The sequence below is a fragment of the Sceloporus occidentalis genome, unplaced genomic scaffold (genome assembly GCF_023333645.1).
Source record: "Sceloporus occidentalis isolate IW3139 unplaced genomic scaffold, rSceOcc1.0.p SCAF_4, whole genome shotgun sequence".
Lineage (NCBI taxonomy): Eukaryota > Metazoa > Chordata > Lepidosauria > Squamata > Phrynosomatidae > Sceloporus > Sceloporus occidentalis.
Genome location: NW_028316984.1, coordinates 28,331,214 through 28,357,676, shown reverse-complemented (window position 1 = coordinate 28,357,676; position 26,463 = coordinate 28,331,214). Strand labels below are relative to the sequence as shown.

Genomic DNA, 26,463 nt, shown 5'->3' with positions numbered 1-26,463 from the left:
ATGAATATGGAATATGTCACGAATATCAATCGCCAAACTCATTGTGAAGCCTGGTATCTAAGAATATAATGAGGAGGGGAAAAATTAGAGAATCATGACGGATACTTAAAAAGAAGTGCCTTATTCCTCTTTAGTAAATCCTCCCCTCCACTTTTGCAAGCATTTCATAGAGGAATGAGCTAAAATGTGTATTATCACTGCAAACAACAGAACTAAAGCAGTGTATTAGTATGAATGAAGATATATACAGTGTTTCCTTCACTTCCTGAAACATTCTTTGTGTGAGACCTTTGGGGTAAAACTGCAAATAACAAAAACACCATCTTTTTACCTGAGAGGACACCTCTCTAGGAATCTCTAGCTCCTCCAGTGCAACTCTGTGGTCAACATCCGACAGACACTGACCATAGAACTGCACTAACTCATGTTCAACAGTGCGATGTGGCAGCTAAAAAGGCCAATGCAATTTTAGGCTGCATCAATAAAAGTATAGTGTCTAGATCAAGAGAAGTAATAGTGCCACTGTATTCTGCTCTGGTCAGGCCCCACCTGGAATATTGTGTCCAGTTCTGGGTGCCACAATTCAAAAAGGATGTTGAGAAACTGGAGCATGTCCAAAGGAGGGTGACTAAAATGGTGAAGGGTCTGGAAGCCATGTCCTATGAGGAATGACTTAGGGAGCTGGGGGTGTTTAGCCTGGAGAAGAGAAGGTTAAGAGGTGATATGATAGCCCTGTTTAAATACTTGAAGGGATGTCATACTGAGGAGGGAGCTGATTTGTTTTCTGCTGGTCCAGAGACTAGGACCTGGAGCAATGGATGCAAGCTACAGGAAAAGAGATTCCACCTCAACATTAGGAGGAACCTCCTGACAGTAAGGGCTGTTCAACAGTGGAACACACTCCCTCAGAGTGTAGTGGAATTTCGCTTCTTGGAGGTCTTTAAACAGAGGCTGGATGGCCATCTGTCGGGGATGCTTTGATTGAGAGTTCCTGCATGGCAGGGGTTGGACTGGATGGCCCTTGTGGTCTCTTCCAACTCTAGGATTCTATGGAGGAGCTACAAATGCCTAGTAGAGTATTCTCTTTAGGAATCTCTAGGTCTTTCAGTGCAACCTTTAGTTAAAGTTGACCATAGAGTTGAACTGGAGGACCTAGATATTCCTGGAGAGAACATATTAATCAAATCTGTGAATAATCAAAGCCGCAAATGTGGAGGGATGAGTGTAATAACAATAACAATAAGAATAACAATAATTCTCCTGACTGACGAGGAAGGAAACTTCCTTAGGCTGAGTTAACTGTCCCTTCAGCCTTCCTCCACCTTGGTGCCTCTAGCAGCCACTGACTCTGAAGATAATAGTAATAATAATTATTAATTTCCCCATAGTCCTTCTCCAGCTCAGTGCCTCAGTGGCAGCCACTGGGTGGCAGAGGTGTGGGGCTGGGGAGAAGGAGGCTTAGCTCAAGCTAGTCCTGGGGGGCAGAGGGAGTGGTGTCTAGGCTGGGAGTGGCCAGGAGGAGGAGGAGGAGGAGGAGCAGGGATCCTGAGAGGCAGAGGCTGCTGCCCAGTGCGCCCTGGAGCTTGGAGGCGCCCAGCAGTGCTGCTCCTGCCTCTGGCTCAGGAAAGAGGGAGAGGAAGGTACAGCTTTAACACTTTTCACTCCTCGTTCTCTGCGGAGCTGCTTTGGGTTTGGTTTTAGGGAGGTGTGGCTGGAAAGGCTCCCTAATTTTCCCGCCTTCCTTCCTTCCATCCCTCTCTTTTTCGCCTCCAGGTTGCAGCAAGGGCTCTGCAGCTGCAAGAAAGGGAAGGCGCAAGGCAGTGGCGAGGGTGAGGGTTTTTAACCAGGGGGTTGAATGGAGGGGGGGGGGGTTGTGCGTGAAGCAGCTGGCAAAAGAGGAGGCAAGGAGGGGAGGAGGCAGGGACCTTTTTAAGGAGCAGGGATGCCAAAAATGTATTTTATTCTCTCTCTCTCTCATATATATATATACCATATATATATATGAGAGAGAGAGAGAATAAAATACATTTTTGGCATCCCTGCTCCTTAAAAAGGTCCCTGCCTCCTCCCCTCCTTGCCTCCTCTTTTGCCAGCTGCTTCACGCACAACCCCCCCCCCTCCATTCAACCCCCATTCATATGGGATGGCATAGGCAGGCGATGCATGGGGAAGGGTGTATTTTTGCATGGGTAGCTTTGCATGGATTTTTTTTAAACTACAAAAGAACATGAAGGATGAAGGAATGGGGTTTTATTTTAAGTAAAGGGTGGACCTAGGGGATTTTAAAAATTTTATTTAACTAAAAGGAGCAGGAAGGATGGACGTGTGGGGTTTTGTTTTTAAATAAATAAATAAATAAATAATAGGGGATATTATTATAAAAAAACCCTAAAGAGGACCATGAAGGATGGACTATGGGGTTTTATTTTTAACTAAAGAGGAACATGAAGGATGAACCTATGGGAGATACACACACACACACACACACACACACACACACTCTAGGGGAAGAAATAGATGGCATTTTTGGGAGGGAGGAGGATATGGGTGACCTCAGGGTGCCCTTGTGGACTGGATGTGCATTGGAAGCAGGCTCGTGTGTGTGTGTGTGTGTGTGTGTGTGTGTGTGTGTATAAAGGAAATGTTGGGGGATGAGGAGGTTGAGACCTTGGGCAAGTCACACTCTCTCAGCCTCACAGGAGGGCCATGGCAAACCCCCTCTGAAGTATGTAGAGAGGTCCTGTAGCACCTTTGAGACTCACTGAAAGAAAGAAATGGGCAGCATGAGCATTTGTAGGCTCCAGTCTACTTCCTCAGATGCATTTGGTGGAGTGGAAAGCCAGGGACATATGTGTGTGTGTGTGTGTGTAAATGTCCATTCAAGTTCAAAATTCTTTGTGCATGGAAAAACTTGCCAAGAAGATCCCAGGATGGGTTTCCCCTTAGGGTCGCCCTAAGTCTGAAAATGACTCTTGGAAGCACACAACAACAACAACAACAACAACAACAACAGGGGAAGGACTGTGGGATGTGAGAGCTGGATGATTGGAGAGAGAGAAGACGCTTTAGGATGGGGAGGCTGGCAGAGATAGTGGGCGAAGGGGCAATGGTTTTTTTTTGGGGGGGGGCACATAATGGTCCCTGACCCATTGAAGGGCTTGTTTGGGACAGGAGAACTGTGGAGGCCTTTCCAATTTAACCTTTTCTCTCCCTCCATCCATTTTTACCTTTTCTCTTTAGTCTGATGTTCAAACTAACTCTTGGGAATACATTGCTTTCGGGCAGACACTTTTGTAGGAGGAGAAGTTGCATGAGTTCTCCTGATTTTCTCCAGAGGTAAAGTTGGATTTGGGAGTTCTTTGGTGAGAAGTTGGGTGTCTCTGTAGCCTCTTTCCTTTCTATGTAGAGAGATCTTGCAGCACCTTTGAGACTAAATGAAGAAAGAAGTTGGCAGCATGAGCTTTCATAGACTTAAGTCTGCTTCCTCAGATGCGTTTGGTCTTTGAAATCTACCAGTCTTTCCTTTGTAGTATTCCTGCTCTTTGTTTAGCCTCAAGGACTGAGAGTGTGCTGCACATTTCTGTCCTGTGTGTGTGTGTGTGTTGTGGCGCCAGTGAAGGGATTGAAACCAGATTCTGGGACTGTAGATTTCAGCCTTAGGAGCCCTGAAGCCACGAGGGTGTGCCTGCAACTCTTTGTCTTCAGGGGTCCTTTTGTCCCAGCTCTGGACATCTGTGCCTTGTTGAGGGGTTTGTTTCCTTTGTTTAGGAACCCGGAGGTAACCATTCAGTTTCGACAAATTCTCTGTCTTTTGGGAGAACTGCTGCATGGCATCCAATAGAGTAAAGGTTTTGCTACTGTGACTGAGACTTCTCTGTTGTTTTTGCTATGATTGTCACCTTCCTTAAGAGCAGAGCCTGTGTATTAAACATCTATATGAGAAACAAATCAACAAGTGGTATCACCCCCCTCCATAGAGATGCAGTGGTGGCAAACATGCTTCTTCTCCTGTTTCCCTGCATCTTTTACAGCTGTCCAAGCTTTTGTCACCAAGAGCGCAAATTAAAAAGGAACAACTGCCTATTTCCCAGTACACTCTATTTGTAATGTCTTTTTTCTTCAACAGTCAAATTACCATTCAAAGTGATTTTTTGGTGGTGTTACCTAGTGCCTTGTCAAGTTTATCTGTATTTATTACCCGATATTGAGATGTCTCATATTGTAAGGCAGTCTCAAAGTGGGAAACTCATACAGAGATTGTTGCTGACTTCATCAATTGCACAATATATAATCTTGGGATCATTTTATATATGATCTTGGGATCATTTTCCAAGCATTTTGTGTTCTCATGTATTAAGAGTTGAAAGGTTTGCTCAGAAGGGTTTTGCCTTTCTTTGAGTCTGAGAGAGTGTGATTTGCCCAAGGTCACCCAATGGGTTTTCATGATTTCTGTATGGTGACCCTGTTCTAAGGTTTTCATCCAGTGGGTTTCCATGGCTTCAGTATAGCAACCCTATCCTAGGGTTTTCATCCAATGGGTTTCCATGGCATCAATATGGCAAACCTGTCCTAGGGTTTTCATCCAGTGGGTTTCCGTGGCTTTATTATGGCAACCCTATCCTAGGGTTTTCTTGGCAAGATTGATTTCTTGAGAGAATATTTGCTGTTGCCTTCCTCCGAGACTGAGGGAGAGTGACTTACCCAAGTGTATTCATTGGCTGAGCCAGGATTTGAGCCCTGGTCTCCTGTTGTCCTAGTCCAACACTCAAACCGCTGCATGGCACTGGCCCTTGAAGACCATTCTTATCTGGCAAATATTTACTTAGAAGTATGTTATTCTCTTCTAGCGGCCAATGGTTATTTATAGAAACATAGGAGTTTAAAACTATGGGATGTAGTATCTGTTAATGTGCATGAGGGAAAAGGTTGTAAGTGGAAGATTTTTGCAGATGTGGAACTGAACCCAGCGAGAAAATGTTATGTATGAATCATTTGCAGAGAAAAATGCTACTTCACTATTAAAATGTAAATGGGATGAATAGTTGTAGTACAGATGTAATAAAGAATGTGAATAGAAATTGTCAGGGTATTTGGACTGTGTTTGATACCTAAATCCTGTATGGAAAAATATTAGATTTAAAATATCTGAATACAAATGGCATTCAGAAGAATAGTTATGAGAAGTGCTTAGAGTCAACTCAAGTGTGTCATCTTCATGTGCAGTTCAGTAACATCTGTCATGAATATCAATTGCCAAACTCATTCTGAAGCCTGGTATCTAAGAATATAATGAGGAGGGGAAAAATTAGAGAATCATGACGGATACTTAAAAAGAAGTGCCTTATTCCTCTTTAGTAAATCCTCCCCTCCACTTTTGCAAGCATTTCATAGAAGAATGCGCTAAAATGTGTATTATCACTGCAAACAACAGAACTAAAGCAGTATATTAGTATGAATGAAGATATATACAGTGTTTCCTTCACTTCCTGAAACATTATGTGCGTGAGACCTTTGGGGTATGACCTACTTCTGAATTTTATGGATTAGTTTAACTTGATGCTGGTTTCCTACCCCCAATCTGAAATAAGAGCCACAGATTTGAAGTATAACACAGCCAAAGAGGTTCCATTAGATACAATACTGTATTTGCTTGAATAATGAATGGCTTAATGGATAGATGGATCAATGAATAGATGTTCTGTAATCATTACATTATAAATTAATAAAGAAGTGAAACAAGACAGAGGTAGCCAACAGCATTATCTTAACACTCTCTTTGATTTGTTTTCAGTTTCTGGGTGAATTAGTGAACTTGTGTCCTCTCCACAAAGATAGAGGAGATGGAAATTGCTTGTTTCTCCATGTACTAAAATTGCAGAAGTTTGAATCTCTTTTGCTGTGGTAATTATTCTGTATTTGTATATATCAAAGCTTTGTTTTTTAAGAAATGGAACTTGTAGTTTAGGTAATAGGCAGTATGTAATATATGTGTCCTCAAGTCACCTGTTGACTTATGGCAACCCCATGAATTTCACAAGGGTTATTTTAGGCAAGAAATACTTAGAGGTGGTTTTGCCATTTGTTGTTTTTAACTGCCCTTGAGTCAAACTTGACGTATGGTTACCCTGTGGATGAGATATCTCCAAGACTGCCTGTCCTCTACTGCTCAGGTCTTGCAAATTCAGGCTCATGACCACCCTGAATGAGTCTGTCGCCCTGGCATGTGGTCTTCTTCTTTCTTTTACCTTGTTGCTTCTGTCAGTGTGGATTGTAGCAGTTCAGTTGCAAATCATCTCTTCTGATGATGTATTATTTCCAATTTCTCTCATTGCAGCGTCTACCTCACTTTCTAAGATTTGCCAGTTCTTCCTCTGAAATATATGTAGCTTACAGCACGTGGTATTCACTGGAAGTTTCCCATCCAAGTACTAACCAGCTTCCAGGATCAGGTAGGGATCTGATGCCTTTAAGGTATTTTGGCTCCTTGGTATGTAAGGCAGAGCCATTTAACATTAATTCTTGGTTCTGTAAGTGTATCTGTCATGGAACATTGATAACCCCTCCTCTCTGTTAATTTCGTTATAGCTGAGATGAGATACTTAATGTTTTAGGAATGCTGGGATCCTGGGAACCAATATTTGGGACATGTGGCTTAAAATTTTCCCCTAGCTCAACAGTTCTAGGAACATTGTCCTCTGTAAATATGTAAGTTAGAATGATTCCAGTACAAATGCAAGAACAGTCAGTTTTACTGTTGAGTCATGACTTTTTCCTTATGACAGACTGTCTTATTGTCTGTCGGCTCAGTAAAGGAATGGATGGCAGTTCCTTTACTTGTGTGAATTATTATTTTATCACATTTGTGAGATGCTTTTCTGAGATTTGTCCTCATTGGACTGACATGTAAAATTAGACAGTTAGACAGTTGTAAGTTTCTTATAACTCAGCAAACATTCTAGGTGTAGTCTACTTTCCTTCCTATCTGTGATTATCTTTATTTTGGTGACTATGATTATAGGGTTGTAGTTGTGGCTGTGGGTTAGAATGGAGTCAAATGAATGTTGTTCAACCATTATGATCAGAAATCAGAATGGGGAAGAAAGGTTCTGGGCAGCTCATGGGAATCATTTAGTACAGTCGGCTCTTCTTATACACAGATTTTTTATACACGGATTCAAGCATCCATGGTTTGAAAATGTTCAAAAAAGTATAAATTTCAAATATCAAACCTTGATTTTCCAATTTTATAAGGGACACCATTTTGCTATGTCATTATATTTATATGGAACTTGAGCATACATGGATTTTGTTATCCACTAGGGATCTTGGAACCAAACCCCAGCATATAACAAGGGTCCACTGTACATGTTTTGCCTGATTCGTGCTGTAACGTGTTTGAAGCTATTATTAAAAATGCAAACATTTCAGGGAATTTTATCATACAGAATTTGCACAATGTCCTTGTGCACATACTCAGTACATTTCTGTGTTGTTTAGTGAACTGTATGAGGGAGCAACAGGAAGGAGGGGGTAGAACAGGAGTCAGTACTGCTTGGTGTCAGAGAGATATGGAACAATGCAGGGGAGGGCACCATTACAGGTTGAATAGCCCTTATCTGAAATGCTTGGAGCCAGAGGTGTTTTGGATTTCAGATTTTGGGGGGATTGTGGAATATTTGCATATAGTAATGAGATATCTTGGAGATGAGGCCCAATTTAAACATGAAATTCATGGATGTTTCATATATGCCTTATACCTATAGCGTGAATGTAATTTTATACACAATATTTTAAATAATTTTGTGCATGAAATGAAGTTTGTGAATGTTGAAACACAAGAAAGGAAAGGTGTCACAATCTCAGCTACCCATGTGGGCAGTTTTGGATTCTGGAATTCCGAATAAGGGATACTTAATTTATATATTAGTTAAGGTGATTAAGCAACTATTATAAGTTAAGGTAATTAAGCATATTAATTAAACCTTAAATATTTTGATCATGCTTTTAGAAGAACTAGAAACTCCTTTTCTTGACTAAAGTCCAAGAATTCACTTTTCTTCAGTCAGAAACCACGTTAGTAAGGTTTTAATTCCCATCCCCATCTCCCAAAAACCCTTTACTGTACATCGAGCAGAAACAGCTTTGGAATGGAGGCCTTGGAAACAGATTTGGAATGAAGAGCTTTGTCCTGTTGCTAGATTGTTTTAGGTTCAAGAAAGTTTAAAAAAAATATGGAAGGACATTGAAAATAACTTCCAGTGTACTTCCTGGATTAAAACAAAAAGCCCCTCCTTGATCAAAAAAGCATTTGAACCCCTAGTTCCCCTAGGGTTTGGGGTCATTTTGACTAAGAGAATATTAAAAGCCAATGGAGGCATCCCTGAGGTCTCAAAATCAGCCTTTGGGTTACATGTTGCCCATGGCCCATGCTTTCCCTACCTTTGTTCTATGGGAATAATATTGGTTTCCAGTTGGTTATTTGTAATATGAAATAGTAGCTTCAGTTGCACAGATTTGCATATTTCCTCAATATTGTTCCTGTTATGATTGTAATCATCAAGCTGTAATTTTCTGGTATTTTGCAGCTTGAGTGCACATGGGAATACTTTTATGTAATATGTTAAACTTTCTGTTAGCTGAATGAACCAATAATAATAATAATAATAATAATAATAATATGTTTACTCTTTGGCTAAAGAGACAACTTCAGGTATGGTGGCAAATAGTATCTCATATGTGTTGCTGTAGCTTTTTATTATTGTTATATAACAATGTTTTATCATTAAAGTTATCATTTGTCGAATTGACTTAAAGCTAACTTCATATTGTTTCTTCACTGTAGCTGAAATGACTTTCCTAACAGGAAAAAAGGGAGTATAGGTAACAATTTATTCTTAGTGTTTTTGTTGAAAACAACTATGCAAAGGAGACTCTTAAAACATTTTGATGGAATGTGTGTGGAGCTTTGCTTCATGCATTCTTTTAGTCAGAAATATTTGTCTTCAGTTCTGTGTAGGAGCACCTCCACTCCCATTTGCAGTGGCTCTGAATGCCTCTTGGCAATTCTAGGATTCTTCATTTTTCAGTCTTCAAAAGACGTAGCTGTTTATGTAGGAAGAATGTATGACAGGGATACCATGTACTGACAAAAGCCTCATAATGGAAAAAGCTATGCAGGTAGATTGAGAAGTGATCAGTGCAAATTTTAGGAGTAAATTTTATTCCACTTTGTGGTGTAGGAATCTTTCTGGCACGGTCAGTTTTCATGATGCTTGGTAACATGAAAAGTCAAAGTTACCATAGTGGAACCAGTACAATATTCAGATATTCTACCCCTAAGCCATTTACTTATATAACCCACTTCTCCTTTCCTGCTTGATTGTTTATTTCATTTTTACTTGTCATCTTTCCATACTTTTCCTTTGACTACTTATTCATAGTCCAGTGATGGTATGACACTCTAGTGTCATTGACTCGAGTCTTTGTACCATGTGGGTCTGACTCATGAGTTTAAACATCTGAGGTTATCAGCAGTAGGGTTTATCTAGTGATTTTAGTGGATTAAAATCTCTCTGTGGACTGCTGTCAGGGCTAGGAGTTTGTTTGCCAAGAATTGTTCGCTGAAACTGCAACACATACATGAAGTATATGGAGCTATAAAGAAAGGAATGTCTCTGAATCTCAAAAACAAAATATTGAACAAATGGCAGTATGTTTCCATTGGCTCTTGCTTATATCTGCTGTGCTTGTGCAATTTAGCTAATGCCTACCAGTTCATGGCACATTTCCAGTGTGGTGTTAACATGGACTCCCCGTCCATTTCAAGGCGTCACTCTCAGGAGGTGGTGGCCAGGCACTTCTGCAGTAAATTCTGTTGAGTTCAGTATTCGTATTGTGGTTGACAGTTATTGCTAAGGGAGAGAGGGGAGAAGTGTGAGCTTAATGTCTTGAAGTTGGATTGTGTTGGATTCATTAAAATGAAATGCTCAGCAGCATGAAGGGGAGGAAAAAGAATAGGTAGGTCAGGACGCATTTCCAAGTTGTAGGTATGTTTTTGTTGTTTCATTAGAACTGCTTTTTTATTGGCCCTTCACATTTGCAGCTTTGATTTTTATGGATTTGATTATTTGCGAATTTGATTAATATGTTATCTCTAGGAATTGCTAGGTTCTCCTGCACAACTTTGCCAGAAGTTGACCATAGAGTCACACTGGAGGACTTAGAGATTCCTAGAGAAAATGCTTCTCTAGGCATGTGTAGGTCCTCCGCTGCAATTCTGTGGTCATCTTCTGTCAGATGTTGGCCCTAGAGTTGTATTGGAGGATGTAGAAATTCCTGGAAAGGTGTTCTCTCAGGTAAAGAAAGAGGTTTTTTTATTTGTGTATTTTTCACTTCTGTGAGGGTCTTGCACCCCTACATCCAATGAATATGGAAAGTCCGCTGTAGTTCATAGTTACCCTAAATATTGTGGTGCAGTTTATGTTATTATTGTCATTGTTATTTCCATGACATAAATTAAGTTGAACTATATACATTTTTTCCTCTGAGGAGCAAAGGGGCTGACTTTCTTCTTTCTGCTGCCAAGGCACTATCTCTAAACTTTCTAATAATAGTAAGTAGATAACTATTTATTTATCTTTTAATGTGTGTTTTAAATTGTTTTTAATTTTAATGATAGTTTAATTACATTTTATAATTATAATATTTTAATTATAATTAAAATTATAATATTTTGTACATTCTTATCCATATGTTAGCTAGTTTATTTTGTAAGGTGTAAATTCTAAATCTGGAAGAGAAGATGAGCATAAGTACACGAAATAATAGTAGACAAGTATTAACTTGTCATAGTTCCTGTGCCATTGATCTGAACAGTGAAATGGACTATGATAATTTTGAGCAGCTTTCCATCCAGTTGCACTTTTGTTTCCTTCGGGAATGCATGGACTGAAATCTGTTGGTAATCTTAACTAGATTAGATCTGTTGAATCTATGGTTGAATGGTGAATCAGCACATAGGTAAATTTCATTAATTCATTGGTCTGTCTATGGGACAAACTACTTGTAGAATATAGGCTGTTGTATGTTTAGCTGCAAATTGTTATGCAAGAGAGAAACAGCCTTGTGCTTCTTGCTTTTTAGAAGCATTTGTGAATTAAGTAAATAAACACCCACTGTTTAATGTACACACTTACAAAAAACTGAACAGTTTCTAAACTGTTGTTGCTGTTGATAGAAACAGAAGAAGGGTGTTTGTTTTTAGTGGTGCTATCCAGTTTTTAGAGCTGCCTGTAATGGTCAAACCAAAATATTCCTTTGGTGCAGTATTGTTCTGGATGTCTAGTTTAAGCTTTTCAAAAACTATCATGAAAACTTTCACACTGAGTTGACAAAACCCATGGCAGGTCACTGCAAAAGAAGCATCTGGTGCTGCAAACAGTGAAAACTGTACAGCTTTACTCACAAAGATCTGATAAGACATCATCTATATATAGAAGGGGATCTTGAGTTCAGGCTAAATCCAGAGATAGCTGGAATCTGAATCCAGATGTCTCAATTATTTGGATACCAGATTGATATGCAACAGAAATAGTGCTAGGCATTTGAAACATCATAAAGCCATTAAGTTTTTCACCAGAGATTTGGAAAAAGCTGGAAGTGTATAAAAAGTTTTATCCATATAATGGTGTTGAAGGGTCTCTCTTCACAGTCTTCTGAAAATACCAAGTTTCTAAACATTGAGGGAAAAGGTATCCACTCAGATCTCATTTTGCTTCGATAGCAGGCATTAGTAGTGCCAGAAATGTGGCTGAAGGATATGAATAACACAATGGCAATACAGGTAAATTGCATTATAGTCCACTGGATGATTTTACACCATTGGGTGTAACATTTTGACTATTTCATCCATCCTTTTTTCCTCATCCTTCTATGTTAACTTTGTGATAAATATTATAACAGTGATGCTGATCTATTGTTATAACCCAGAGCTAATATGATTAAGGAACTCAGGTTGGTGGACTACCAGAATTGTAGGTGGGGAAGTGAAGGCTTTGCCTATTTTTGTCTAAGTATCATCCCAGTCTTCAATTCTATAGCTGAAGTCAAAGACATTTGCTATTCTAGACTTCTGGATTTGCTTCTTTGAGTGAATTTGCTGTTCCACTGAATAAATCCATGATCTTTGGTGTATAGCATGGTCAGGCCACACAGCCATTTTATTGCAGTGAGTTATGAGTCTTTTCCTTGCACAGATCTCATGTAGGGTTTCTGGCCCTGATGTCCAGAGCATGGATGTTAGCATAAGGGAAGCCTCTGCATGTAGAGCTCGACATGGGTACTGGAACCCAGCATGATCAGGATTGCTAGGATGAAGGAGCACAGACCATAAGGCTTTGAAGAGAACATTAGCCAGAGATAGAACTATGTTGTGTCGAATCGATCTGCTTCTGTCTCAGTATGGAAAAACAAGGTTGAGTACAAATATGTCAGTCTTGGTCCTCTCATGAGCATGGCCAAATTTATCATGAGAGTTCAAATTTATAAAGAAACTAGCAAAAGTTACTACTGAAGATAGTACCTCAGGTTTCCTTGTGGGATGTAGAAGAAAGAGAGTCATGGCTTCTTAGGCTTGCATGCAAATGGAGACTTATAATTTCTTAACAGACCAAGTTTTTAACAAAGCCTTCTACCAGGAGAAACTGAGTGATAATTCCCTCCTCTACCAGCCATCTAATCAGACTGAACAGAATTCTCAGTTATCTGTGGTTGCCAGGTGAGCTATTAAATGCAAGGCTGTTGGTGTTTTGTCTTTCTTAAATGTTAGCTATATGTATGAAAATGTTCAGTTTACGAAACAGTAGAAAGATCAGCTATGTTAAATGTTACATCTCAGATTCCTCTTTTTAACCTCTGGATTGCAGCATCCTCTGATTCCTTTCTCCCTTTTTCCTTTTTTAAAAATACATTTTACTCATCTGAATTGCCTCTGATGATTAAGATTGGGAAAAGGCACTCAGCTATGCAGAGGCACTCTCAAGAATAAAGAACTCATTTTGCAGTGCCCATAGCTGTTTAATATAGCTGTTTATCACAGTAGTGATAAAAGTATCAAGTGTTTGGCGTAGACTATTTGGAAGTGTTCCTGGTAATGCCCATATTTCATTGACCTTTCTCCTGTAAACACATGTGAAAGTTGGCACTAGTGTTGTTTTTATTTGTTTTCAAAAGCTAATGATAGAGACAAAAATATTCAAGGCACACTTCAGGAAGAAAAGTTTGGGGGAGTAGTAAAGTGTATTTGGAACATGTATTAGCTGGTGGTATCTCTTAAATGTACCCATACAACTGTAAGCGGAAACAGTTGTGGAGGCATTCAGTATATTGTGGCTGTAGTTTGCAAAATTCTTCATTGGTCTGTGTTCCTCATCACCGCAGATGGCCTTGGGCTGGTTCATTGACTTTTGGATTACTCAGCTATCTGCAACAGGCTTGCTGAGGCTTTCTGCACAGCCTGACCTGTCTTTTAGCAGGAGGGTGGCATTTTCTAAGTATCAAGAGAGTAACTTATCTATTATTTTTAACACATGTTTGCTGTGTGGAATACTATGAGGAAGACTGAAATATATTTGGCTCACTTTGTTTCTACAGATCTGTTTGTGGTTGATTCTCTCTGAAGAGAATCACGTGTTTTGCTTTCCCATTGTAGATGCTGGATTTTCTGCATGAGATAGATAGACAGATTGGCAAGGTTGGATGCCCTGTCTCTTCTATTCAGCAAAATATTCTCCCCAAGAGTCTGGCATTTCAGTAGATATTGCAATACACATATAAATGTAGAATTAAAAGATGATAATATAATGCTGTAAAATAAACTGATTGTTTTACAGCTGTTAACTCTTCCAAGGCTTCAGATCTGATTAAATTGTTATGAGAAGGAGAAATATGAAGTGGGTAGCTAAATGCAAATGTGGCAGTAGCAGACAGACCTTCAGTCAGTGATTCTTTACATGGCCCCCTTTGAGATGGTTTTTTGTGGTTTTTTTGCGCTATGTGGCCATGTTCTAGAAGATTTTCTTCCTGATGTTTCACCAGCATCTGTGGCTAGCATCTTCTATGATGCCAGCCACAGATGCTGGCGAAACGTCAGGAAGAAAATCTTCTAGAACATGGCCACATAGCCTGAGAAACCCACAAAAAAACCATGGATGCCAGCCATGAAAGCCTTTGTCCCCCTTTGAGAGTTCAAACAGTGGACTCTGCTTGGCAATGGACCTCCTCCTGAGCAAAATGCAAACAGTTTTCAAAGTAACATAAAGAAAATAAAAGAAAATAAAACATTATTGCATGGGGGGAGGTGTCTCATGGAATTGAGATTGAGAACCCACACCTTAAAGATTTAGTATTCAGATGAAAGATAATCTGATTTCTCAAAATAATTTGTCCTTAAAAAGTATGTATTTGTGATATATCTGCATATATACAGTACTGTGTACGTAAGCATATGGTATAATGGTTAGAACATCAAGACAAATTGGAGAGAACATGGTTCAAATCCCCAATTGGCTATCAAACTCACTGAATACCTTGGACCAGTAACTATTTTTTCTTAGCTTTCCTTACAGCAGTGGTCCCCAAAACTTTTTCAGACCGTCATCCCCTTTCCTCTTGAGCAACAGCCTAGTGCCTGTAATACCTATTACTTGATATTAGGTCTACTGTTGTATTGCAAATTTAAAACAAACATTCTTGGTTCCTTCTCCCTTTGCCCCCAGTCACCTTGGGAGTGACAACTGAGCAGCTGGTTGAGCAGCGACCCAGAAGCCTCTGGGCTGGTGTGGACAAGAGGCTTCTTGCTTGCTGCTTGACTAGCTGCTTGGTTGCTGTTCCTTTTGTACACTGTCAATCCTGGGAGCAGTAACCAAACAGCTGGCTGAGCAGTGACCAAGAGGCCTTTCACCCATGCCCGCCTTGTGGCAAAGGCCAGTGTGGGCAAGAAGCCTTTTAGTCACAACTCAGCCAGATGCTTGGTTGCTGCTCCCAAGGTGACCAATTGCAAAGGGAGAAGCTTTTCCCTGGTGAGGAAGGACTCCCGATCCTTCTTCGCTGGGGCAGAGAAGGGTGCAACTGGCATGTGCATAGGTCGTTTACAGAGGCCATATGTCCTGGACTGGAGACTGGCATGGACAGGGAATGGGGGATACTGCTTCCCCTTCTTCCCCAAAGACATGTTTTTCCCACACAGCTTGAAGCGTTCCTGTCCCCTAAAAAATGTTGATTCTTCTGTTAAACTCTTTTCTCAACCTATATGATGAAAGAAAGCAAGAGCAGTAGCACAGCTCCAACCTGCCAGCCAACTCCCAACAAAGCTCACAAAGCTTAAGTAGTGTCCTAAATTTGAAAGCTCCTTTTTGTCGCCAGTTCTCCCCTCCGACACGTCTTCTAACCCCTCGCTTCAATCAGTCAGTGTGTCCCAAAATGGCACCACTCCAAGCCACAGAAAAAATGCTCTGCAACCAAGCTTTGCAAGAGTTTCCTGCCACTACTAGTGAAAAATATGGCTAAGGGAGTGAAACTGTGCAGGCAGGTGAAGAGCAGGAGACACTACCACACAAAGTGATCGGTAAGATTGTGCAGTGGTTTTAAGGGACCCTGAAAAGAGATGTATTATCCAACCCTCATCCTCACCATAATCCTAAAGGCTGCTGGTTTCCCTTCTCTTTCTTGCACACCAGTGACTTTGACTGAAGGCCCCCCCAGTGACTTTGACTGAAGGCCCCCCCAGTGACTTTGACTGAAGGCCCCCCTTTATCCTCACCACCTCCCTGGATCTTTCCACCACCTCTGGGGGGGGGGGTGCACCATCACTTTGGGAATCACTGCCTTACAGGGTGGTAGTGAAAATGATGTCAAGGTACTGAAGAAGAAGAAGAGGGCCTTGTATGGTATCCCAAGTGGAACACAATGGAACAAGAACTAATGAACAATGTAGAGATGGAAAGAATATTTGAAAATATTTTTGAGTTATGAAGCTGTGATGAGAAGAATCATGGACTGATGAAAATGTTTGCAGTTTGGGACTTATTTTGTGCAAAATTTGCTGTGTCAATTTTGCACAGAAAACATTTTTCTGTGTATAAAATAGCATTTTCTGTGTAAAAAACATTTTCTGCAAAGAAATTGAATTATTTATGCACGGATGCCCTTTCCTATGCAGAAAATGCTGAGATTTGTGCAAAACAACCACGTGTGAATTTGGCACAGAATAAGTTCTCAATTGTGGATAGCCTTTGAAAACTGTGGTTTTTGAAGACTTCCAGAGGGAAGGAAATTGCTGAAATGGTTCATTGCTACCTTTGAGAAGAAACTTAGTGACAGACTACATTCCTAGAATAATGTAACATTTCCTGTTTGTGTGAGACTAGTTGTCTACCTTCTCCTCCATAGCCACTTTGTGGAAATAGGTAGGAGAGGGACTTGTTGGAGATCAGATTCAGAGGAAATATTAGATTGGTTGCTACTTCTTTGACTTACCATCTCTGATAAATTATATATTAGTTTAGGAATTAGTGAAAAGGAGTTGAATAGGTTCTTTCAAAATAGGTAGGCCTCATAGCAGTTCCAAAAATAGGATTCCCTTTCTGCATGTATATAAGCTCTTCTAGGAGTTGTGGCATAGAAATTAAACAGGAGAGGGGTCAGGAGAGACCTTGTGAATATCTAAATTCGTGAATGCCAAGTTTGCGAGTGTGGAGTGATGACTGCGCCATATGCAGGCAGACTATATGCAGGTTCCAGCATACGTGGAAGCCACGTGACAATAAAAGGAATGGCGTGTGCGCCCATGGCACCCCCGCACCATCATTTGCGCACCGCCATTGTTTCTTATAGGGCATGAGCATATGCAGATTTCCTTTTACGCGGGGGGATCCAGAACTGATCCCTTGCGTAAGGGGAGGGTCCACTGTATAAAAATAATTCCAATAAGCAAACCTTGATTTTGCCATTTTATGTAAGGGACACTCTTTCATTGTGCCATTGTATTTAATGGGACTTGAGCATCCATGGATTTTGGTATCCCCAGGGGTTCCTGGAACCAAGCCCCAGTGGATACCAAAAACCCACTGTAGTACTGCTATGCACTTTTGCTGTCATGGTTCTTTCCTGTGGAATTCTGGAGTTTGCAGTTTAGGGAGATCTAGAACTCTCTGGCTGAGAGTTCTAAATGCCCCTCCCTAAATTGCCAATCACGGAATTCTATAGGATAGAGCCATTATAGTTAAAATGGAATAATAGTGCTATACTCTTCTAGTGCGAATGGGCCCCTAGTCAGCAAGGGGCCTGAAACAATTGCACCATCCATTCAGCTCTGATTGTTGATTAGTGTGGCAGTCACACCACCTCATTAATATGGTGCCAATTGCTTGTTTTAACTGAGGTTAGCTGGATAAAGAGGTTACCAAGCAAATACACTGACTGTATAAAATTAGTATAGAAAGGACTAATGACAGTTTGCTCCCAGACTGTAGTCTGGTTGTTCATTCTTCACTCATACCTGTTTCTTTCACAATTACTGGTAACCTTGGCTTTAAACACACATTATAGGTCAGGCATGCCAATGCCTTCAAATTTAATTTTTTTAAATTATTTTTTTACTTTTCCACTTTAAAATTTCCTAGGGGATGTGGAATATTTCATAATATTTTAGTCTGGGCTCTTTTAGATCCAGGAGAAATTATTTTCCAAATAGCAAATGGGATTTCAGTTCTCGTTGTCAAAAACACCAACTGCGATTGTGTGCTGCGGCCCAGCAGAGTCTGGAAGAGCCAGACAGTTAGTTCCTCTGGGCTAGAGCATGCTCAGTCCTGTTTTATGTCCTTGGGCCATAGACGTCTATGTCTAATTTTTTTTTTTTGGGGGGGGGTGGCTATCTAATCAAATAAGTCAACTAGTATGGTTACACGTAGGTTAGTGTACAAAGACAGCACAACTTAAAGAATGGGTTTTTTCGATATTGAAGCATGAGCCATCAATTAAGTTATAGACTGTTGTTAACACAAACCATGATTTGTTGTTACATCTGAATTTCAATTTTGGAAACTGGCAAAACAACCTCTGAGTGTCCCTTGCCTAAGAAAACCCTATAAAATTCATAGGGTCGTGATAAGTTGACAGGCAGTTATAGGTATACATTGAATAGTATTTCATTCAGGGGAAAACTGCTGTAACTTTGCAGTGAAAACTGACTAACAGTGTATGCTTACCGGCATGTACTTCTGTTTCTCTGAACTGCTTGGTCTAAATTATGACACCTAAAATAAACAAGCCTTTGCTTGGCATATTTGCTTCTGTTCTGAAGCAGTTATGCAAACAACCTTTGTAACATAGGACCAAAAGATAGCATCCAGCATAGTTCTGACTTTTTTTACAAAGATAATTTAATTTATGAGATAGTGTGGTGCAAAAAACTTGCCAAGAAAAGCCCATGATAGGCCCACCTTATGGTTGCCATAAGACGGAAATGACTTGAAAGCACACAACAACTGAGAATTATCTGTACACACATATACACATGCACTCTGAAAATAAACTGGAGTTAATCTTCTGCTCCTGGGCTTCCACTCCTTCCACCTGACTGTGATGAGGAAACTGGAATGTTGCTCTTTTAGCTTAGCTGCAAGTATGGTTAATTTTAACTGTGGTTTATTGAAATAAGGCAACTTCAGTCTATCGCTTATGTAGAAGATTTGTTTCTCCTAATGATAATTAAGATTATCCATTGTTTAGAAACACATAACGGTTTAGCATAACCTCTGAATGCCCTGGTGGCTCAGTGGTTAAATGCTGATACTGGAGTTCAATCCCAGGGCTCCAAGGTTGACTCAGCCTTGCATCCTTTTGTAAGTTGGTAAAATGAGTACCCAGCTTGTTGGGGGCAATTTAAACCGCTTAGAGAGTTCGGAGTTCACTGATAAGCAGTATAGAAATGTACCATATTTTCTGGCGTATAAGACGACTGGGCGTATAAGACGACCCCCAACTTTTCCAGTTAAAATATAGAGTTTGGGATATACTTGCCGTATAAGACTACCCCTCTTCCAACACACACCAAAAAAAATTTTTAAAAAACCCATCAGATTTGATTTCAATATGGTAATTTTAATAAAATGCTTATGATATGCAGGTACTTAGCAGGAAAACTTGTTGTATACAAAGCTTGCTTGGATTGGTCAGCTCTCCCTGCCTGTCCAGGCCTTCCTGTCTCCAAGACTATCAGAGCGGTATTGCAAACCCGGCTCTTTTTTCCATACCCCGGGCTTCCCGGACGCCTGCAGCTTGCTCCGCCCTTCAGTTACATATGCGGCGACTGCAGATTCTCCAGTCCAGCTCGGAAGTTTCAGCACCAGCCCTATAAGATGACACCCGGCATATAAGACAACCCCTGACTTTTGAGAAGATTTTCCTGGGTTAAAAAGTAGTCTTATATGCCAGAAAATATAGTAAATGCTATTGCTATTGCAGCCAGTGTAAATTTGTGTTCTCTCAAGAAAATCTGAAATACAAATCCTCAGATACTAAGAGCTGATTAAAATTTGTGCGGTTGTTTTTCTCCCACAGGCATATTTATAACATCTGATGGGAACTCCCATCACACTAGTCCTGCAGAAGATAACATTTGAAGGAAATGTTGTGTCTGCCTTATTTACAGTCACTAAAGGATGAATCTGTTTTAAATTTTCACTGCTGAAGCAGAAGGAACTGTCCCTCAAGCCTGTTTGATTTAGTCAGCATTCTTAAAGGAGGCATCACTTATTTTGTTTGTATTTTTATTTTTGTTGTGTGCACTCTGCCAAGAATGAATTCTCTACAATGCCTGTTTGATTTAATGGGGCTTGAAGGGGAACAGTGCATATGGATTGACCTATTGAGTTCCTATTTCACGATTCATTAGGTTAGTTTTACCTCTGCTTTAGAAACATTCTGCTGCAGTTGTTGGGTTATATGCTAAGTATGTAAAGAGAAACATAGGAGAACCTTCTGGAATTTGCTGTAGTTTTAGAAGTGCTACATAATTAGGGGTTTGAGTGTTGGACTATGACTCTGGAGACCAGGGTTCGATTACCAGCATAGGCATGAAACCCACTGGGTGGCCTTGGGCAAGTCACATGCTCTCGGCCTCAGGGATAGGCAATGGGAAATCTCTGAAGAAATCTTGCCAAGAAACCCTATGATAGCTTCGCCTTCGGGTTGCCTTAAGTCAGAAATGACTTAAAGGCACACCACAACAAATGGCTTGTTGTAAAGAGAAGTTTCACTTCAGTTGCAAAACTAAACACATGGCCCTCGCTGACCCCTTCCACCATGGATCATGAAAGTAACATGTAAATAGGCTTACCGTACATGTCGTTCACAAATTTATCAAGATATGGGCCAAGATGCTCAGAACAAATTTATGTGAGTGTTGTGACTATTTCTTACATCACTGAAAAAGTATTACATATTTATTATTATTATTATGGAAAATAGACGACAAGCTAGCTTTAGCAATAGTAGTGATATTGTGATATTATTAGAGGAGCATTGCTCTAACTTTTTATTTACCGTTAGTGATGTTATTGTGTAATGAAACATATGGAGTTCCAGGATACCACATTTACAGCACAATTTCATATAGTTTGGAATTAAAACAAAAGGAAAAGTACATAATTTGAATTGGGTGAAGAAACAGTATAGGATAATCAATGGAAGAGAATGGAGTTGGGTGGAAGAGATGGAGAAGTGCTGGAGGAACCCTTTGTTGTCACCAAGCCTCCATATTGAAATGTCTAAATAGCTACCACAGTGTTAACATACAACACTGATAGGAATTGAATTTTAAATCCTAGTTTTAAGAAAGGGATTGGTTGGTTGCAACTGGGGCTGTTGAAAGTGAACTCCAAAACTTGCGAGGCAACACAGAAGCACAAAGCAAAGCGCTGGTGCATATATACCAGAAAGGGATCTAAATCATGTACCATCTGAAGAAGAAAAAAAGGATAAGTTGTGGTAGTTCTTTAAATACATAGAATAGATTTATGAATAAGATGAGCAATTTTTTACACCTCAAGTAGTCAGCACCTGAACATGTTTGGCCTTTTTGTGGCATTCTGGACAGAGGATACTTGGGCTATGTTTCTCAGCATCTGGGCTCTCAAAGGCATGCTTGCTAGGCTACATCCCCACTGCAGACATAATTCAGTTTGACATCATTTTAACTGCCATGGATCAATATTATGGAATTCTGGGAATTCTAGTTTGTTGCGGCACCAGATCTCTCTGACAGAGAAAGCTAAATACCTCACAGAACTAGAATTCCAGAATTCCAGAGCATTGAGCTATGGCAGTAAAAGTGGTGTCAAATTGGATCATTTCTTCAGTGTGGATGCAGCCCTAGATATTGTTGAACTACAGCCCATATTATCCTTTGCTAGTTATGACTGATGGGAACTTCAGTCGCACAATACCTATGGGAAAGCGCAGGAGTCTACTCTAGCTGATCCTACTATAGTCATAGTAGGCAAGTTAACAGGCAAGTTAAATAGCAACTGTCATCATAATCCCTTACTGGAGTATTTGGAGCCTGTGTAAGCAGCAGAGAGAAAGGAGGAGAGTAAATAAGTCTGCCTTATGAAGAACTTGCATCTGAAGATGCCAGCCACAGATGCTGGTGAAACACCAGGAACCACATAACCCACCCAGCCACATAACCCTAAAAACCCAGAAAAAACTATAACTCCCATCATGTTTTAAAAAGCATAGATTTTTAAGTTTGATCAGAAAAATGGAAATCATAAGAAAATGGAAGACTGGTGAAAGAAGAAGTCATCACTGAATATATTTTGAAAGTTAGCTTCAACTAGTTTATAGAAGCTTTAAATGTGTTTATTTAGTTATAAAGGTTGTTTTGTTTCACATATGTATATTGTTAGTTTTGGATAAAAAGTTTGCTGAAACATGTTGAGCTGTTCTTCTTTGTGATGTAAGAATCTGTTTCTATTCTTTCCATGTGGTTTCTGCTACTAGTACCAAATTTTCTATTAAAGAAGTAATGCCCTGGAACACATGTAATTCATTAATTGAGGCATGCTGTTGATGCGTGCCTTCAAATTGTTTCTGATGTATGGTGACCCTAAGGCAAACCTATCATAGGGATTTCTTGGTATTTTTCTTCAAAGGGGGGGGGGGGGGGTTTGCCATTGCCATCCCCTGAGGCTGAGAGAGTGTGACATGCCCAAGGTCATCCAGTGGGTTTCCATGGCCCAGTTGGGATTCAAACCCTGGTCTCCTGGTGTCCTAGTCCAGCATCCAAATCATTACACCATGCTGGCCCTCAGTTGAAGCATACATGTATGTAAAATAATGTTTATGTATTATATAATATATTTAATCACTGGGAGATTTAGGTTTTCTGAATCTGTGACTGACAGAGAAGAATTTAATCTTTGGAAAAAACGAAACAGGGATGCAAATTTTTGTGTCATTAGAGGTGGCCAGTTCAATGACTGGGGTATGGAACTTTACGGTGCCAACTCCAGAGACTCTGCCACGCTTGCTATACGACTATGATTCCACTTTGACTGCTGCAGCAACATCTTGTGGAATCCTGGGATTGGCAGGGGAGGGCTTGTAAGATGCTCAGTCAGAGAGGTCATCTGGTGTCTCTGACCAAAGTATATCCCCCTGATTTCTGTGACTTTACAATGGAATTATAGTGCTATCATTGTGTAGTGTAAAAGGCCCTTGGCGATCTGCCCAAGAAAGAGAATGGGTAAGCAAACAGGCCCCTGTAAGGCTGTGGGTCCCAGAAGGTAACCACCAATGCTGATCACTTGTCCCAGCATTCCCCTCCTACTTTAGATGTCCTTGGTATTCCGTTAACACTTCATTTCATTGAAAGATCCACAGAAATAGTGCTATGACAACACATGCAGTAGAATCCAATGCATGTTTACTTAGGAATAAATTCTACTGTGTTTAGGGTTGCCATAAGTCAGGACCTCCAAACCAGGACAAATGTAGGATAAGTGTAGGACAACATTTTCAAATGTAGGCCATTTCTAAAAATGGAGGACACGCAAAAAAATTGGTGATTTTTAAAAAATGTTAATCTAAATGCACGTTTCTTAAGCATGATCAAAATGGAAGGCATTTTGGCATTATTCCTAGACAGATGGCAGAAATGTACTTCCCTTTCTGGCCACCCCCGCTCCCCACATTCCAAAAAGCACATTTGGGCATTGAACATGGCTTTACTTAACATGGCAATCTCTTGCATATTTCAGAGGCTTATTCCATAACCAAACCCCTTGTTGGGTTTAACGCTTAGCATGGTTTAACATGGCTATGAATATTGAACATGTTAAGGTGGTTTCACAAAAAGTGGATTTGCCATTTCAGGTTTCTTGCCCCAAGTGTTCTTCTCAGAAGTGTGTACTTGGTCAAGGGACTGTGGTTTTTCTTCACTGCGCATGAGATTGTAAAAATCACAGCAACTTACATTGGCCAAGCATCAGAGGCTTGCTGATACACTGGTGCCTCGGGTTACGAAATTAATTCGTTCCGCCATTCCTTTCGTAACCCGAAAATTTCATAACCCGAAAAATAATCCGTTAGCACTGGAAAGCCTATAGCTGCACTTTGCAGCATTTGAATTTCGCGCCGAAATGAATTTCGTAACCCGAAAAATATTTCATAACCCGAAACAGTTTTTGCCAATCCAACTTTTTCGTATCCCGGAAATTTCGTAACCCGATCATTTCGTATCCCGAGGCACCAGTGTATCAATATCACCATTAAAGAACCAAAAACACACAGAAAAGGCACTTTGGAAGGTGACACTCTCTTGGCTTCTGAAACAGTGCGTCCATGCCTCTGAAGCTGACTCATATCATCATCATCATCATCATCATCATCATCATCACCACCACCACCATCACCACACTATCATTGTCAAAGCAAGGGAGACTTGTTAGCATTAAAAGCACACAAAATAAAATTAAAAAAAAACTTGAGGCCTCTGGCCACTTACCACCACCTCCTCCTCCTCCTCCTCCTCAAGGCTATGGAATCCTGGGAACTGTAGCTCTGTGGACTATTCAGCCTCCTTTTGTCAAGAGAGCTCTGGTGCCACAAGAAACTACAATTCCCAGAATCCCATAGCACTGAGCCATGGATGTTTAAGGGGGGGGTTCAAACTATTTCTGCAGCCTTTTGCTACCCCAAAGCAAAGCAAAATCTCTTCCTTCACCAAGCCATTGAAAACCAACCCAAATAGAGGGCTGATTGCTTCTTTCCCATTGGTCAGCTTTGGGAGAAATTTGCATATTACAAGTAAAGGTGTTTAGGGCCTCAAAAACGATCCTGTGATAAAGAATTACAAGAATACTGACGCGGTAGACATTTAAAAGATGAGGCATTTAGACTCCCAGTGAAACATGAACGATTTATGACCTTTTTCTTTCTCACTGTAACCTGGAAAGTAAGGCCTCTTGCAGGACATATATACCAACGTGGGCAGGCAAAAGCTCTGAGTGGCAGATGTCCTGAAGACCTGCTCTCTAGGTTACGCCAGGCAGGGAGTTGGGGAGGGTGGCGCACAGCCACCTCCAGGGCCTCGCTGGGGGGGATCCCGGGGGCGGGGCCAAACCAGGGTGGGACCATGTGGACCCGCCCCAAACCAGGAAAGTCCCACCCCCAGGCGGGATACGGCAAGCCTAACTGTGTTCAGCTACTGTGATCAATGTGGCTTATGCTATAGATTGCAGCCTAAATTATATAGATGAATAGAGTTTGCCATCTGAGGAGAGTGAATAAATGTGGGCATGTCTGATGTCTTGTTACCATAGTCTGATGTCAGCTGCTTTAGGCACCAGTTTATCGTGAAAAGGAGGCATAAAAATAAATGTGAGTGTTATTATGGTAAAAGAAAGTGAAAGCTTAAAATGGTCTTTCCAAAGATATACAGTGGGACCTTGTTATCCTTGAGGTTTGGTTCCAGGACCCCCCAGGGATAACAAAATTTGTGTATGCTCAAGTGTCATTAAATACAATGGCAAAGTAAAATGGTTCCCTTATATAAAATGTCAAAATCAAAGTTTGCTTTTTAGAATATATATATATATATATATATATATATATAAAATATTTTCAAGCTGTGGTTGCTTGAATCCGTGGATAAAGAGTCTGTGGATACAGAGGGCTGAATGTATGTCAAAATAGTGGTTCTCAACTTGTCTTGGACAAATGCTGGGATCTTAAACCCCACCAGCCACTCTGTCAAAGAAACTGGGTCCCCACCAGGATGGAAAGACACACACCCCGACTTTTCCCAAGAAAGATATCTCATATGTTTACAAGCATGATGTTATTAAATGTATCAGTTAGTGTAAGTTTTAACATTCTAATAGTATTGTTAGAAATAAACACAAAAATAATCTATTAGTAGTTGGAAATTGTAACAGTACCATTGAGTATGCATTTTACTGCTACAGTAAAACACAAAGATAATAGCACAGCTCACTTGCTGGAGGAGAGGACTGAGAAAGAACAAATTCTTGGTAATTGTTATGAAAGCTGATTTCTATTGTATCCCATTGGCAATACTTGTGCCACTAGTTGAGAACCAATGCATTACAGAGTTTGTTAAAAAACTAAATATAGAAGAAACATAAAATTTATTTGGGTAGATTGTTTGTTCTTGGAACACTTGTAATTTGCAATACAGAATGCATTTTTTTAAAAAAAAGATGATGATCTAGTACTTTATTAACAAAAGAAAGACACAAAAAAGATGTATAGCATAACATATTCTCTCTTTGGTTCAGAGGAATGTAAAATAGGGAAATATTGTTTGTCCAATTGAAATTTGCTAATTAGGGGCTGATTCAAGATGCAACTCATCAACTTGAATCATTTATCTATTAAAATATTGATATTTGTTGTTATGTGACTTCAAGTAGTTTCTTATTTATGGTGACCCTAAACCAAACCTATCACAGGTTTTTTTGGCAAGATGTGTTCAGAGGGGGTTTGCCTTTGCCTTCTGAGGATGAGAGTGTGACTTGCCCAAGATCACCAGTGGGTTTCCATGGTTGAGCAGAGCTTCAAACTTTGGTCTCCAGAATCGTAGTCCAGTGCTCAACCCACTACACCAAACTGGGTCTCCAGGGATATAATCAGTATAGTTTTTAAAAAACAACAACAACCAACCAGCATAATTGCACAAGCAGACATCCAGAACTGATCCTGGTCTTAGCCAACCTCTTTCCTCCTGCCTTTGTCCCTCAACCACCATAGTTAAAGCTGAACTTGTTACTATACCCACAAGTTTTGCATTTCTGTGGCTATTAATACAGCATGCTTATAAAGGTCTGTTCTTAGGCACTAGTTCACTCCATGCATCTGAGGAAGCAGACTATGATCACA

General features: G+C 40.3%; 1 protein-coding gene across 6 annotated transcripts in view; it reads left to right on the top strand.

Moving 5' to 3' along the window:
• Positions 1 to 1,581: 1,581 nt before the first annotated feature.
• Positions 1,582 to 26,463, top strand: part of MYO1B (myosin IB) — a 156,565-nt gene continuing 131,683 nt past the window's right edge. For 5 of the 6 annotated variants that reach the window (XM_089519561.1, XM_089519564.1, XM_089519563.1 and 2 more), the window contains exons 1-2: positions 1,586 to 1,640; positions 6,335 to 6,449. The gene's annotated coding sequence lies outside the window, so the exon portion shown is untranslated. Of the gene's footprint in view, positions 1,641 to 6,334; positions 6,450 to 26,463 lie in introns of all 6 variants that reach the window. The other variant, XM_089519562.1, reaches the window with a different exon arrangement.